Here is a 12,072-nt window from a genome sequence, read left to right as displayed (position 1 = left end):
CATGTCAAAGAAGGCCATTGAAATTTGTATAGGAGCAAATGAAGATTGTTACAGTGGATTCATAGCACATTTTATTCTCTCAAATGCATTTTTAAAAGATACTAAACATTGAAGTCTTATAACAGTCCTTTCGGCCCATACTAATTGGTAGTAAAATTTCCAAAGAAAATGTACGCATACTCCCATCAAACTACAATCTTCATTGTCAATGTCTTCCCATCAAACTACTTGATTGACTGCCATAATCCATGGCGGTCATATGTCTCTCTTGCGAACCTTGACAAGCCCTGCCATGGGGCATTGTTGTGTAAACATCATTGGCCCTGGCCAAATACTTTTGGTTGTGTCATGATCTGCTCTACTTCTTCAATCTTTTTAGATACTAAACCACTCGTAAGGGTGAAATCCTTTTACCAACACTTCAAAGGGTGGTCAGTTGATTCCCCAATTCGTTCCTTGTCCTTGTTGACTGCACCAATTCGTCAATTTTTTTGATCTCCATTGCTTAATCTTTATGGCATAGTCCAATTGAGCCTCTGAGCTACTCCTATCCTTAGCCCTCACTAGTTGTAGTTATTGAAATTTTTAAGCTTATGGGTTTCGTACCACATTACTTATGCTTAGTTTGTTTCGACCTAAAATATTTTTGTCAATAAAATTATTTTCAGAAAAAAAAAAAATTATTTATGTGAAAATGTTTTTCGTCGTTTAGCTTGTACAAAAAATGAGCGATAGCAAAAAACAGTTGGCAACCTCTGGCGGAGGTCCAGCGGTTTAAGAATGAGAAGTTTAAATGCGGAAAATTATTTTCGAAATTTAAAAACATCTATAAACTATTTTATGAAACTGAATAAGTTTTATTGGTCAAACAAAAGATATTTTCGGTCCCACCAAACACCGAAAATATTTTTGAAAAAATATTTTATGCCGAAACAAACGGAGCCTTAATCTTAGCATATGTAGAGAATAATAATGGGTGTGAAACACAAAGTAATATACTAGCCTAACCAATAAGGTTCATACCTGTTACCATCTCGGCCTCTTCGCCCTTAGTATAGGACTCCTCTAGGGTGAGCCCATACATCCGTGCTTGGGTATGTTGCATTTGTCCTTGTTGGTTCTTGTCTCTTTGCGATTTCACCCCTCACAAGGCAATCCTTGAGGTAGTGGCTCGTCTGGCCACAACAAAAGCATGTCCATACTTTCATTCTGCACTTTTCAGCATATAATTAATATCGCCTAGGAAATTAGGGCCTCTAACTGCTCTAAAGTGTAAGGTAACTCCTCTTTGGCCTTTGCTCCAAGACACTATTGAGAACAACTCTTTCCATTAATTGAGATGCCTGAAGCATCTATCTCTTTCTCTACTCAAAGCAGCAACAATCTCCTGGAGTTCCCTCTCTGCAGGAGATGCTACATACATTCACCAATATGGTGAAGTCCTTAACTCAAGGCAGAATACTTCTCTCTAATTTGCGGGTGAAGAATATCTTGAAACCATTCTATCTTTGCCTCCTTGTTAGGAATTAGATTCAGAGCAAACCATAAAAATTACATAAACTTGGCATAATACTGTTCCATCACCATGTTGCTATGAACTAAGTAATGGAATTCCTTGGCTCGCAAGTGCCATTGGGCGCTGGGAAAGAAACAGACATTATATTCTTGCTTGAATTGAGTCCAACTAATCACAGCCTCTTCTCCCAACTCCAGAGTCAACAACTATTTCTTTGACTTCCACCATCTTGAGGCCTCACCGATAAGCTTGAGTTTGACATACCTCACTTTTTGCTCATCGATGCAGCCTATCGCTTCGAATAACTCTAGAAGATTAGTAATCCAAGATTCTACCGTCATGGCCCTTGACTACCATCACATCTAAGGTTGTGATGCCCGTAGAATTCCTTTAATGAACAACCCAACTGCTCATCCCAATTACTGTGGCGTGTGCCATTAGTTATAACTTCAGCCATGTATCAAGCAACTTCTGCCAACGAGTGGGCAATGTCCGGAATCCCTGGTGGTGGTGGTCCAATTAGAAAAGATTATATTTTTTTTGTATTCGCAATTCAACATAGATGTATTTATACCAATATATAATATACATTCCCCTTTTATTTTCTATCATTTTTTCATCTTTTCATCTGATGAGAAAAGATGAAACTCTCACAACCTCCAACTCTATTTTTCTGGGTGAGCCCAACCCAGATATTTCATTTGTAAGATAATGTCCCATTAGCTTAAAGTTGTGAGATAAATAATCCCATCATTTTTAGCCCATGTAGATTATTCCATTTCAATGTTTTCCCGATAGATATAGGTAGTAAGATTTTGAGTATACTTGACTGGTTCTTCTTGATTCCTAAAGAAAGGTAAATTGAATAGGATGCTTGGTTGTTTAATAAATAACTGTATATAGATGTTGTACTTACATCACTACAAAATCATTCTTAAAAGAAACATAAGCTTGAGTCTGACATATCTTACTTTATGCTCATCGATGGAGCCTGAGCTCCTGAAGATCAATAATCTCGGATTCTTCCGCCATCCGCCCTTGACTACCATCACATGAAGGGTAGTGATGCATGTAGAAGTCCTTTAATGAACAACCCAACTGTTCATCCCAATAACTGTGGCGTGGGCCATTGGTCATAAATTCGGCCATGTATCAAGCAGCTTCTCCCAACGATTGGGCAATGTTCGAAATCCCTAGTGGTGGGGGTGGGGGTGGCACACTGCCATATTGATTAAGTTTCGTTACTTTCTGATCAGCATGTCTTCCACATCGTATCGGACGTCTAGGCGGCATTGTGCGTTCTGTACAAAGACATTTATTAACCTTCCAAGTTTTACAACAAGTATTATTTATCCAAATTTGTTAAGCAAAGGTTGGCATTTAAGCCATCTTATATATCAATAGCTTAGTTTCTTTTTTGACATGTCCACACAAGAGGGGGAGGAGAGGATTCAAATTAGTGACCTCCGCTTCATAAGGTGTGGTCCCCAGCCGATTGAGCTACCTCTCAAGGACAATAACTTAGTTTCTTGAAGGAAAATAATAGATACAATTTTATTCCTAGCCAGGGGCATATAGCAGACTTCACTATGAAGTTACCCCATCCTAAGTGAATAATCTACTTCTTTCTCTCATCGGTGGGGAGCTTGCCCTTAGGGTTTGCCTCCGGCTCCTTCTCGAGCTTACATGTACTTGAATTCTCCTCGGGACCCGCCTCCTCATTCTCAAGGATAGTAGGACCCTCTAATCCCATATCATCTTCCTCCATCCTTGTAAGGAAGTCCAGCATTGCCCTCTTCCTTATTAGCTGAAGCAATTTCTTAAAAGGCCTTCTAACTAGTTCGGTTCGCAATTGTCTGGCCTACTGTGTTAGTTTTATTTCTTGGCCACATTCAGTGACAAAAGTTTTTAATTTTTTCAGAAGAATTGTCTCAAGAAGTCTAGTTTATTCGGACAGACAAAATCCATATCCGGACAGGACTTCTAGTAAATCTCATAGTTTTCTTCTGTCGGGGCACCCAGAAGCTGTGTCCGGACAAGACTTCCAAAAACTTCGTGTTTCTTTGTGTCCGGACATTATATATTTATGTTCGTACAACTCTTACAGAAAGATAGCATATGCTGTTATGTCTGAACAGATGGTTCTCCTGTTCGGACCACTCTTACAAAAAATTCTCTTTCTTGATTTCGTCTGGACACAATAGTAACCTGTCCGGAAGCCGCCGCCTAGAAATCATTTCCTGGCTAGTATTAAGGTTTCTAAAGTCTATTTAAAGGAGTTTCAAAGTAAGGTTTTATTAAGAATTCTACTCTGGAATTCTGTGTGCTAAAAGAGGGTTTTAAACCTAGATTGTTAATGTTACATCTCTCTTAGAGTTTTTAGTTCAACCATTAACCTTGAACAATTGAAGCCAACCGGAGTTCCGATTAAGGAGATCAATAAAAAGAACTCTCTAGAGGTTCTAGGAGAGAAGCAGACAAGTGACTTGTTATATAATTCAAGAGTGTGACGACTGCAAATATTTTGTGAGTATGAACATCTTGTAATTCGTTGTTCTTAGTAATTGAATTGATTTCCTGAGTTTGATTGCTCTGGAGTGGTTTTTCTCTTTGAATCAAATAGTTTCTACTTTGTAATCAAATATTTGTGTTAACTGCTTTATTGATGTACATATTTGGTTAATTGTGTTGGGTGTGGTTGCTTTGGAGTCTATTTATGATTTTCATACTGTAAATAGCTACTTTCCTCCATCATAGATTTGCTCCATAGCCAACCTAGTAGCCTCTCCGCCAAACATGTTACTGCAATCAATCGATAACGACTTAGCAATATCTAAATCTTACTCTTAGCATCTCATGATTTCCACGTGACATTACTACATGATATAATATCATAAATGTCGCAGCAAAAATAATCACTAATAATTTTTCTTTTCTTTTGACATCATAAACTCATCTCAATAAACATACTAGAGCTTCCATATAAATCAATAAAAGCTGCAAAACTATAAAAATTGTTTATCAAAAGGTGTCACAGAAGATACATCAAATATACAACAAATTGACCGATAAAAGTCAACCTATCTAAAAAATATGAGGTTTCCAGTCAACCTTAAGCACAATACCCCAAATAAGCGTATGGGTCTTCATCTTCCTCCTCACCTACAATTTGTGTAAAATTACAACAATTTTATTAGTGAAGGTATGAGTACACGACTCAGCAAATATAAGTAATTTGACCATTTCTAATATGAGTACAAGCTCACAAAATAGTTTATCTCATGCTTATAACGTAAAACATCATTTGAAATACCAACCAATACATACTATATAATTCATACATATTTAACTTAAAATACATATACTACAACATTATGTAATATTCTTGTTATGCGAATTACCCCTGCATAACTATCAAAGGATTGTTTCTAGTACAATTTTACATTATTAATTTCACACGTAATATCAAAATTTTACTTATTTTGCAAATCTTTTTTTCCTTCAAAAATTCAATCTCTTTTCACGAATCATTTTCCTTGAAAACATATTATTCTTTTGACACATATATAAAGCATTTCAAAATACATTCATATTCACTCTAAAATAATAGGGCACAGCATAAACATACATAACATGCTTTTTGTAAAACCATTCAACAGGGTTAAGAAGTTTGGACTTACCCCTTGGACTTAACATCCTATAAAGAAACACTTGATTCTAATATATCTCTACATTTACAACGTATCTGCACTTTAGTTTTTAATCCTTATTTTCAAATTCCTACTCCTTACTCAAATTTTTGAATGAATTCTGAGATCCTAAAATATCTTAAGAAATATTATTCATACGCTTTGCCTTTATCTTAAAGAAACTAGGGTAGCATAACGACAAGTCTACGTGTGTAATCAAATCGCATGCATGCTCCTTTTTACGTAGTTTTATAGAAATAATATCTAAATATTATATTACCATGTTATGTATTCTAATTTAACCACATAAACGGTTATCATAATTTTCCCACACCATCATGATAACATCAGTACATCACCACAACCTGCCACACCATCATTTAAAGTAATTGGCATTGTACACATCAGTCGACCGAGCTCTTGCAGGAAGCTTGATATTTTTCATCTTCTTGGTCCGTTTTTGACCTCTTATTGAACTCCGATTGATCTCATTTTTTGAGGGTATCCAAGTAATTTAAGGTAATACAGAGAGAGAGAGAGAGAGAGAGAGAGAGAGAGAGAGAAGGGTTAGGAATTTTTACCGAATTCAAAATCTTAGGGCTCTTGCATTTCTCTCTTCAAGCAATCTCTGAAACATTTACGATATTTTGGCCTGATCAAGGAACTCTCGCCTGACCTTTTTAGTTGCTGGAAGGTCTTTCTCTTACACTCTTTGCGACATGCTATTTTTGCTTCTTCTAATTTTGAAATATGAGCTTCTTTTTCCGTAGGAGTATTCACTGGACCAGGACTTTGTTTTGCATTGGGAGGATTTTGTCTATTTGAACGATTCCTTCGAGATTTAGCATCATTATATGGAGAGAGGGAGATAATTGGAAGGGAATGCAAAAAAGGAGTGAGAGAAGGAGGATGATTAAGATAGTGATCATAGGAAAAGGAAGGGTTGTCTACTTCCACCATAGCTTGTACAAGTATAGCCAACACCACCACCATCATCATCAAAACAAGTCTTTTCATAGCTAGCCTTTTAATTTTAACCATAGCACCCCTCTCCTTTGAATTGAATTATTTTTGTTGTTTGGAAGTCTTGTATTAAACCACAATTTATAGCATCGATCTGATCAACAATATAATTTACATGGCTAAATGGAGAATTTTTAGTTGTACTTTATTTTTTATTTTTGGATAAAGTCATGCAATTTATTTTGATTAATTAAGAGGCAATGTTACTACAACCAATGAGTGTGAAAAGATAAATTATAATTTCTTCTTTTTTGTTTGAATTTTAGGAATATATAGATACAAAAAATGTAGACGTTATCCCTCCGAGAAGAGTAATATATATAAAAGAACAAATCGAGCAATATAAGTCACAACCATAATGTAAAAACATGAAAGGACAGTACCATAGAATAGTCGAAGTTAAATTTGAAATAGATATTTAATAATTTTGAATCAATACCAAAGCATTTTATTGGTCATGCCATAACAATGAGCCAATTTGTTTTTTTTTTGACAAAAAAATGATAGCTCCTTAGGTAAATAAGGGTTGAAGCCATGACTCTTGGTTAAGGTTACCAAGTTTCTACAATTATTTGGTACTTTATAATAAGTGTCTTTCCAGAAAAATGAAAAAAAATAAAAAATAAAAAAAAATCAAGTATTATTGCAAGCTAGCTAGGTAAAATTTGTATTAGCACCAACTAGCTAGCTAGGAAGGATATGATAAAACTGTAAATAGGTGCATATGCATAGTTTAGTAGTGATGTTATATTAATTAGATCAATCAGAAAACTCAAAATAACACGTTGACAGAATATTCGTATCGAAATAACACGTTATATTAATTAAAAAGTTAAATTCCGTCAAAATACTTGATGGATTCTGTTAATGTTAATGTCAACACCAATAAAATGATGACAGGCGTCCCTCTTTCTAAAAAAAAAATATCAATATATTAAAAATATACATTTATAAAACCAAATCATTATTTGTAATCAAATTTCCATAAAAAAAACTTGATATATTCCGTTAATATGTTACATTAGCATCAATAAAATGACAGCACATGTCACTGTTAATGAAATATATATAATATATAATATATAAAACTAAAAAGTTAAAAAATTAAAAAATTAAAAAATTTAAATTTTTTAACTTCGTATTTTTTTTCTTTTAGTTAAATTTTTTTTAATTTTTTAAGTTATTAAATTTTTTAATTTTTTTAAAAAATAGTTTTTTAATTAATTTTTTATTTCACTTTTTAAGAGAATAAGAGTATTATAGGAATATTTCGACAAAAGTGACATTTTTGGCACATTTTAGTAGTTTGATGGGTGACATTAGTGCACTTGAAAGTTTAAGGGGCTATTCTAAAATCGGATGTTAGTTCATGGGGCATTTTTTTTTTTATATATATATATATTTTTTCCTATTTTTTATTACCATCCTAGTGATAGAGATCATATTCAAAGAGCATATGTACAAAAAAGAACCTTGTCAATCAGTTAACCATGATTTTTATTTTAATATTTTAATTATTTTTGTGTTCAACTTTAATTTTTTTTTTCATTCATAAGAATTTAAAATTTAAAATAAAAAAACTTTACCCCTAGAACAAAATCATGGCTTCACCACTAAGCATCATTATATGGTGAGAGTGAGATAATTGGAGGGAAACGTGGAAAAAGGAGTGAGAGATGGGGGGTGATTGATGAATAACTATTCTCTACAATTATTTGTCTGAATTTGAGATAATTCGGATAGGTGATTGTGATAGACTACTTATAGGACTCACTTGATCATCTACTCCGAATTCTTTCAAATTTAAACAAATAATTGTAGAGGTCAGATCTTAATTCGTGATTGAGAGAGAGAAGGAGAGGTTGCCTGATTGCACCACAGCTTGAACAAGGATGGCCAACACCACCAATATCATCATATAAGAAAAAAAAGGTCCTTTCATAACCCCTTTAGCCATATATGCCACTCGTCTCTAGCTCCTTTCAATTCTTTTTGTTGTTTGGAAATCTTGTAATAAACCACAATTTAAATAGCATCTGAACAACAATTTATGCGGCCAAATAGAGACGTTTTCTTATAGATAGATTCTAATTTACAACCAATGATCGTGACAAGATAGATTCTAATTTCTTCTAGGAACATGAAAGGACACGATAGAATAGTCTAAGTTAGATATGAAATAGATATTTAAGAATTTTGAATCAATACCCAAGCATTTTATTGGTCATGTCATAAAAGAGCCCTTCTTTTCTTTTGATATAAATACGATATCTCCTTAGGTAAATGATGGTCGAAGCCAAGACCCTTAGTTAAAGTTACAAGTTTCTACAACTTGGTACTTAGTTTATAATAAGTGTCTCTTAGAAATAAATTAAGTCTTATTGCAAGGTGAAATTGTGGAATTTTTATTGGCACAAACGAGGAAGGATAATATGATAAAACTAACAGCCTGACCAGGTCCAACATCAAGTACTAATTGACGCTATTAATGATGTCAGTCAGTAATGACCATCAATCAAATATGACTGTGACAGTCACGCTATAAAACTGTTGGATACAAGACTAAATATTAAACATAAACATAAATCTCCGAACCATAGAACTAAGCCCTTATTCTCTTAAAAACTAAAATAAAAAAATTATTAAAAAAACCTTTTTAAAAATAAATAAATACCAGAGGGGGTGGATTAATACAAAAAAAAAAATGGATAAATGTAAAATCATTACCTAAATTACAAATCGCTCCCTGCGGTATAAAATAGTTCAAAGGTCATCAAGGTAAGCAAAGATAACAATTTAGTTCATGTAGTCAAAACACTTGATAGATTCTGTTAGTGTCCACATCAGCATTAATAAAATGATGACATGTGTCACTCTTAGTAAAAAAAAAAAAAAAAAAGGAAAAAAAATGCAAAATTAGTTCATGTGATTAACTTGATTTACAATTAATTATTTGTAATATCAAAATAAACTCAGAGATCCCTATGATATACCAAAAATACAAATCACTCTCTCCAATTAAATTCTGTCAAAACACTTGACAAATTTCGTTATTGTGCCACGTCAGCGCCAATAAAATGACGACACGAGTCACAGTTAATATAATATAAAACTAAAAACTTAAAAAATTAAAAAATTAAATTTTTTTAATTAAAAAAATAAGGAAGAAGAAGAAGAAAAAAAATCAATGGGTCATGGGTGGCTTTAGGGTGGCGCACGCCACCCTAGAGCGCCATCGGCCCGAAGGCCACCCCCAGATCCACCATTGGGGTGGCTCACAGGCCACCCCCACGCAAGGGGTGGCTATCGAGCCACCCCTTGGTTTTTTCTACATCTTTTTTTTTTAATTAAAAAATAATAATTTTTAGAGTTTTTTAATTTCTTTAACTTTTTTTTTCTTATATATTTTTTTTATTAATTTTTTAAGAGAATAAGGGTATTATCGAAAAAAGTTGCATTTGACACACCTTGTTAGTTTGATAGGTTACTTTAGTATACTTGAAAATTCTTGATGCTATTTTAAAATCGGATGTTATTTGATGGGTTTTTTTTTATATATATATTTTTACAAATAATCAAAGTTAAATATGAAATAAGTTGTTGCGGTACCAATGAAAAAGATAGTTGTTGCTACTGGACGACGAAATGGATTTTGGAATTTATTAACATTCTTCAGAAAATGTATGATTAATAATGGGAAAAATATAAAAAAGCCCCCTGAACTAACAGTTGATTTTAGAATAGTCCCCTAAGCTTTCAAGTATACTAATATGACTCATCAAACTACCAAAGTGTGTCAAAAGTGCCACCTTTGTCAAAATATTCATATAATACCCTTATTCTCTTAAAAACTAAAATAAAAATTAATAAAAAAAATATTTTTTTTAAAATAAAGATTTTTTTTTAAAAAAAAAAACTATTAATATATATAAAAAAAAAGAATTAAAGAAATTAAAAACTTAAAATATTTTAATTAAAAGAAAAAAGAAGAAGAAGAAGAAGAAGAAGAATAAAAGGTGTGGCTTGGCAGTGACCCCAATTAAAAATTTTTAAATTTTAAATTTTCTAACTTTTTAGTTTTATATATTATGTAAAAATATATTTTATAAGCATTGACATGTATTGTCATTTTATTGATGCTAATGTGGCACACTAATAGAATCCATTAATTGTTTTGACAGAAATTTGATTGCAGGGAGTGATTTAGTTTGATAAATGTATATTTTTAATATATTGATATTTTTTTAGTAAGAGTGACACATATCATCATTTTATTAGTGTTGACGCTAACACTAACAGAATACGTCAAGTATTTCGACGGAATTTGACTACAATGATTAAATTGTTATTTTTTTAATTGGGGTGGCTGTCGAGTCACCCATTTTCTTCTTCTTCTTCTTCTTCTTCTTCTTTTTTTTTTCTTTTAATTAAAAAATTTATTTTTAAGTTTTTAATTTCTTTAATTTTTTAGTTTTATATTAATAGTATATTTTAAAATTTCTTTATTTTTTTTACAAAAAAGAATTTTTTTATTAATTTTTTATTTTAGTTTTTAAGAGAATTAGAGTATTATAGGAATATTTCGACAAAAGTGACATTTTTGGCACACTTTGGTAGTTTGAAAAGTCACATTAGTACACTTGAAAGTTTAAGGGACTATTATAAAATCGATTGTTAGTTTAAGGAGTTTTTTTTTATATTTTTTCCTAAATATTTTGTATAAAATAATGGATAGAAAAGTTAAAGTGTCACCCATTCATGAATTTTTCACCAATAGTCAAATTTTATACCCTTCATAATTTATTCAAGCCATTCAAACTAAAAGCTGAAATCCAGATCTTTCTTTTCAAATACTTTCAGCCAACTGAACCATACAGAAATATCAAAAATAGGTTTATACATGCTATCATATGCACATCTACAGGTGTGCCTATATGCCGAAATACATTGCTGAGGTCAGAATAATATGGACTGAAAGAGAGCAATTTGACTGATGTAAGAAATTACATTAGTGTCCCTATGTTACATTTAATTTGTTTTAACGGAAACAGTTAAATAATTACTGTAACGGTAATTATTTAATAAATAGATTTAATATGATTTATTCCACATTATGTTACATGATAAAAACAGTTTTGTGTTTATTTTTTTGATTTATTTTCCTTGGTGGGAGGAGGATAATTAGCTAACTAATAAATAACGAGGGTCTCTAGCCTACCTATATAAAGAGCCCTATGCGTCAGAAGAACTCTCTAAAAATTTTGTTTTCCAGAATTCTTGGTGTTGCAGAAAATTCTCTTCGATTCGCTTGAATAAAGATATGGCTGGATGTATTTATAATTCTGCAGATTATTTAATTTAATTAGCATTTTATTATATTATGCTTACAACTGAACCCAAAACATACATTGCTGAATAAAGAGCATACATACATACATACATACATACATACATACATACATACATACATACATACATACATACATACATATATATATATATATATATATATATATATATATATATATATATATAACTTACTGCCAAATTAAACAAAGGAATAAACCAAGAATTCTGAGTCCAATTCGCATCGTCTGCTATAATGTAGACATCAGATGTTGTGTAGACCCATCATAGGAGTCTTCAAACGACATAGTGGAAGGCAGCTAAACAGCATCTCTTACTTGCTTCAAGGTTTGTGTATCCAACAAGTTCTGCCCCATGCATGATATATCAATCTGAGAAAAAAATCCAATATCTTAATTAGTAAGACACCATGCTAGCTATCGAATTCTGTTGTGGACTGAGGGAAAAACCTTAATAAAATAAATTAGATCCTGTAAT

General features: G+C 32.2%; 1 long non-coding RNA gene across 1 annotated transcript; it reads right to left on the bottom strand.

The window, feature by feature from the left end:
• Positions 1-4,525: 4,525 nt before the first annotated feature.
• On the bottom strand, positions 4,526-6,314 carry LOC133865217 (uncharacterized). Its single transcript, XR_009899670.1, has 2 exons — positions 5,787-6,314; positions 4,526-4,678 (listed from the first exon to the last, which is right to left on the bottom strand). It is a non-coding gene; the product is annotated as an uncharacterized LOC133865217 (long non-coding RNA).
• Positions 6,315-12,072: the final 5,758 nt, after the last annotated feature.

The sequence above is a fragment of the Alnus glutinosa genome, chromosome 4, assembly GCF_958979055.1.
Source record: "Alnus glutinosa chromosome 4, dhAlnGlut1.1, whole genome shotgun sequence".
NCBI lineage: Eukaryota > Viridiplantae > Streptophyta > Magnoliopsida > Fagales > Betulaceae > Alnus > Alnus glutinosa.
The sequence above is the reverse complement of the archived record's forward strand: the minus strand, read 5'-3'. Positions and strand labels throughout refer to the sequence as shown.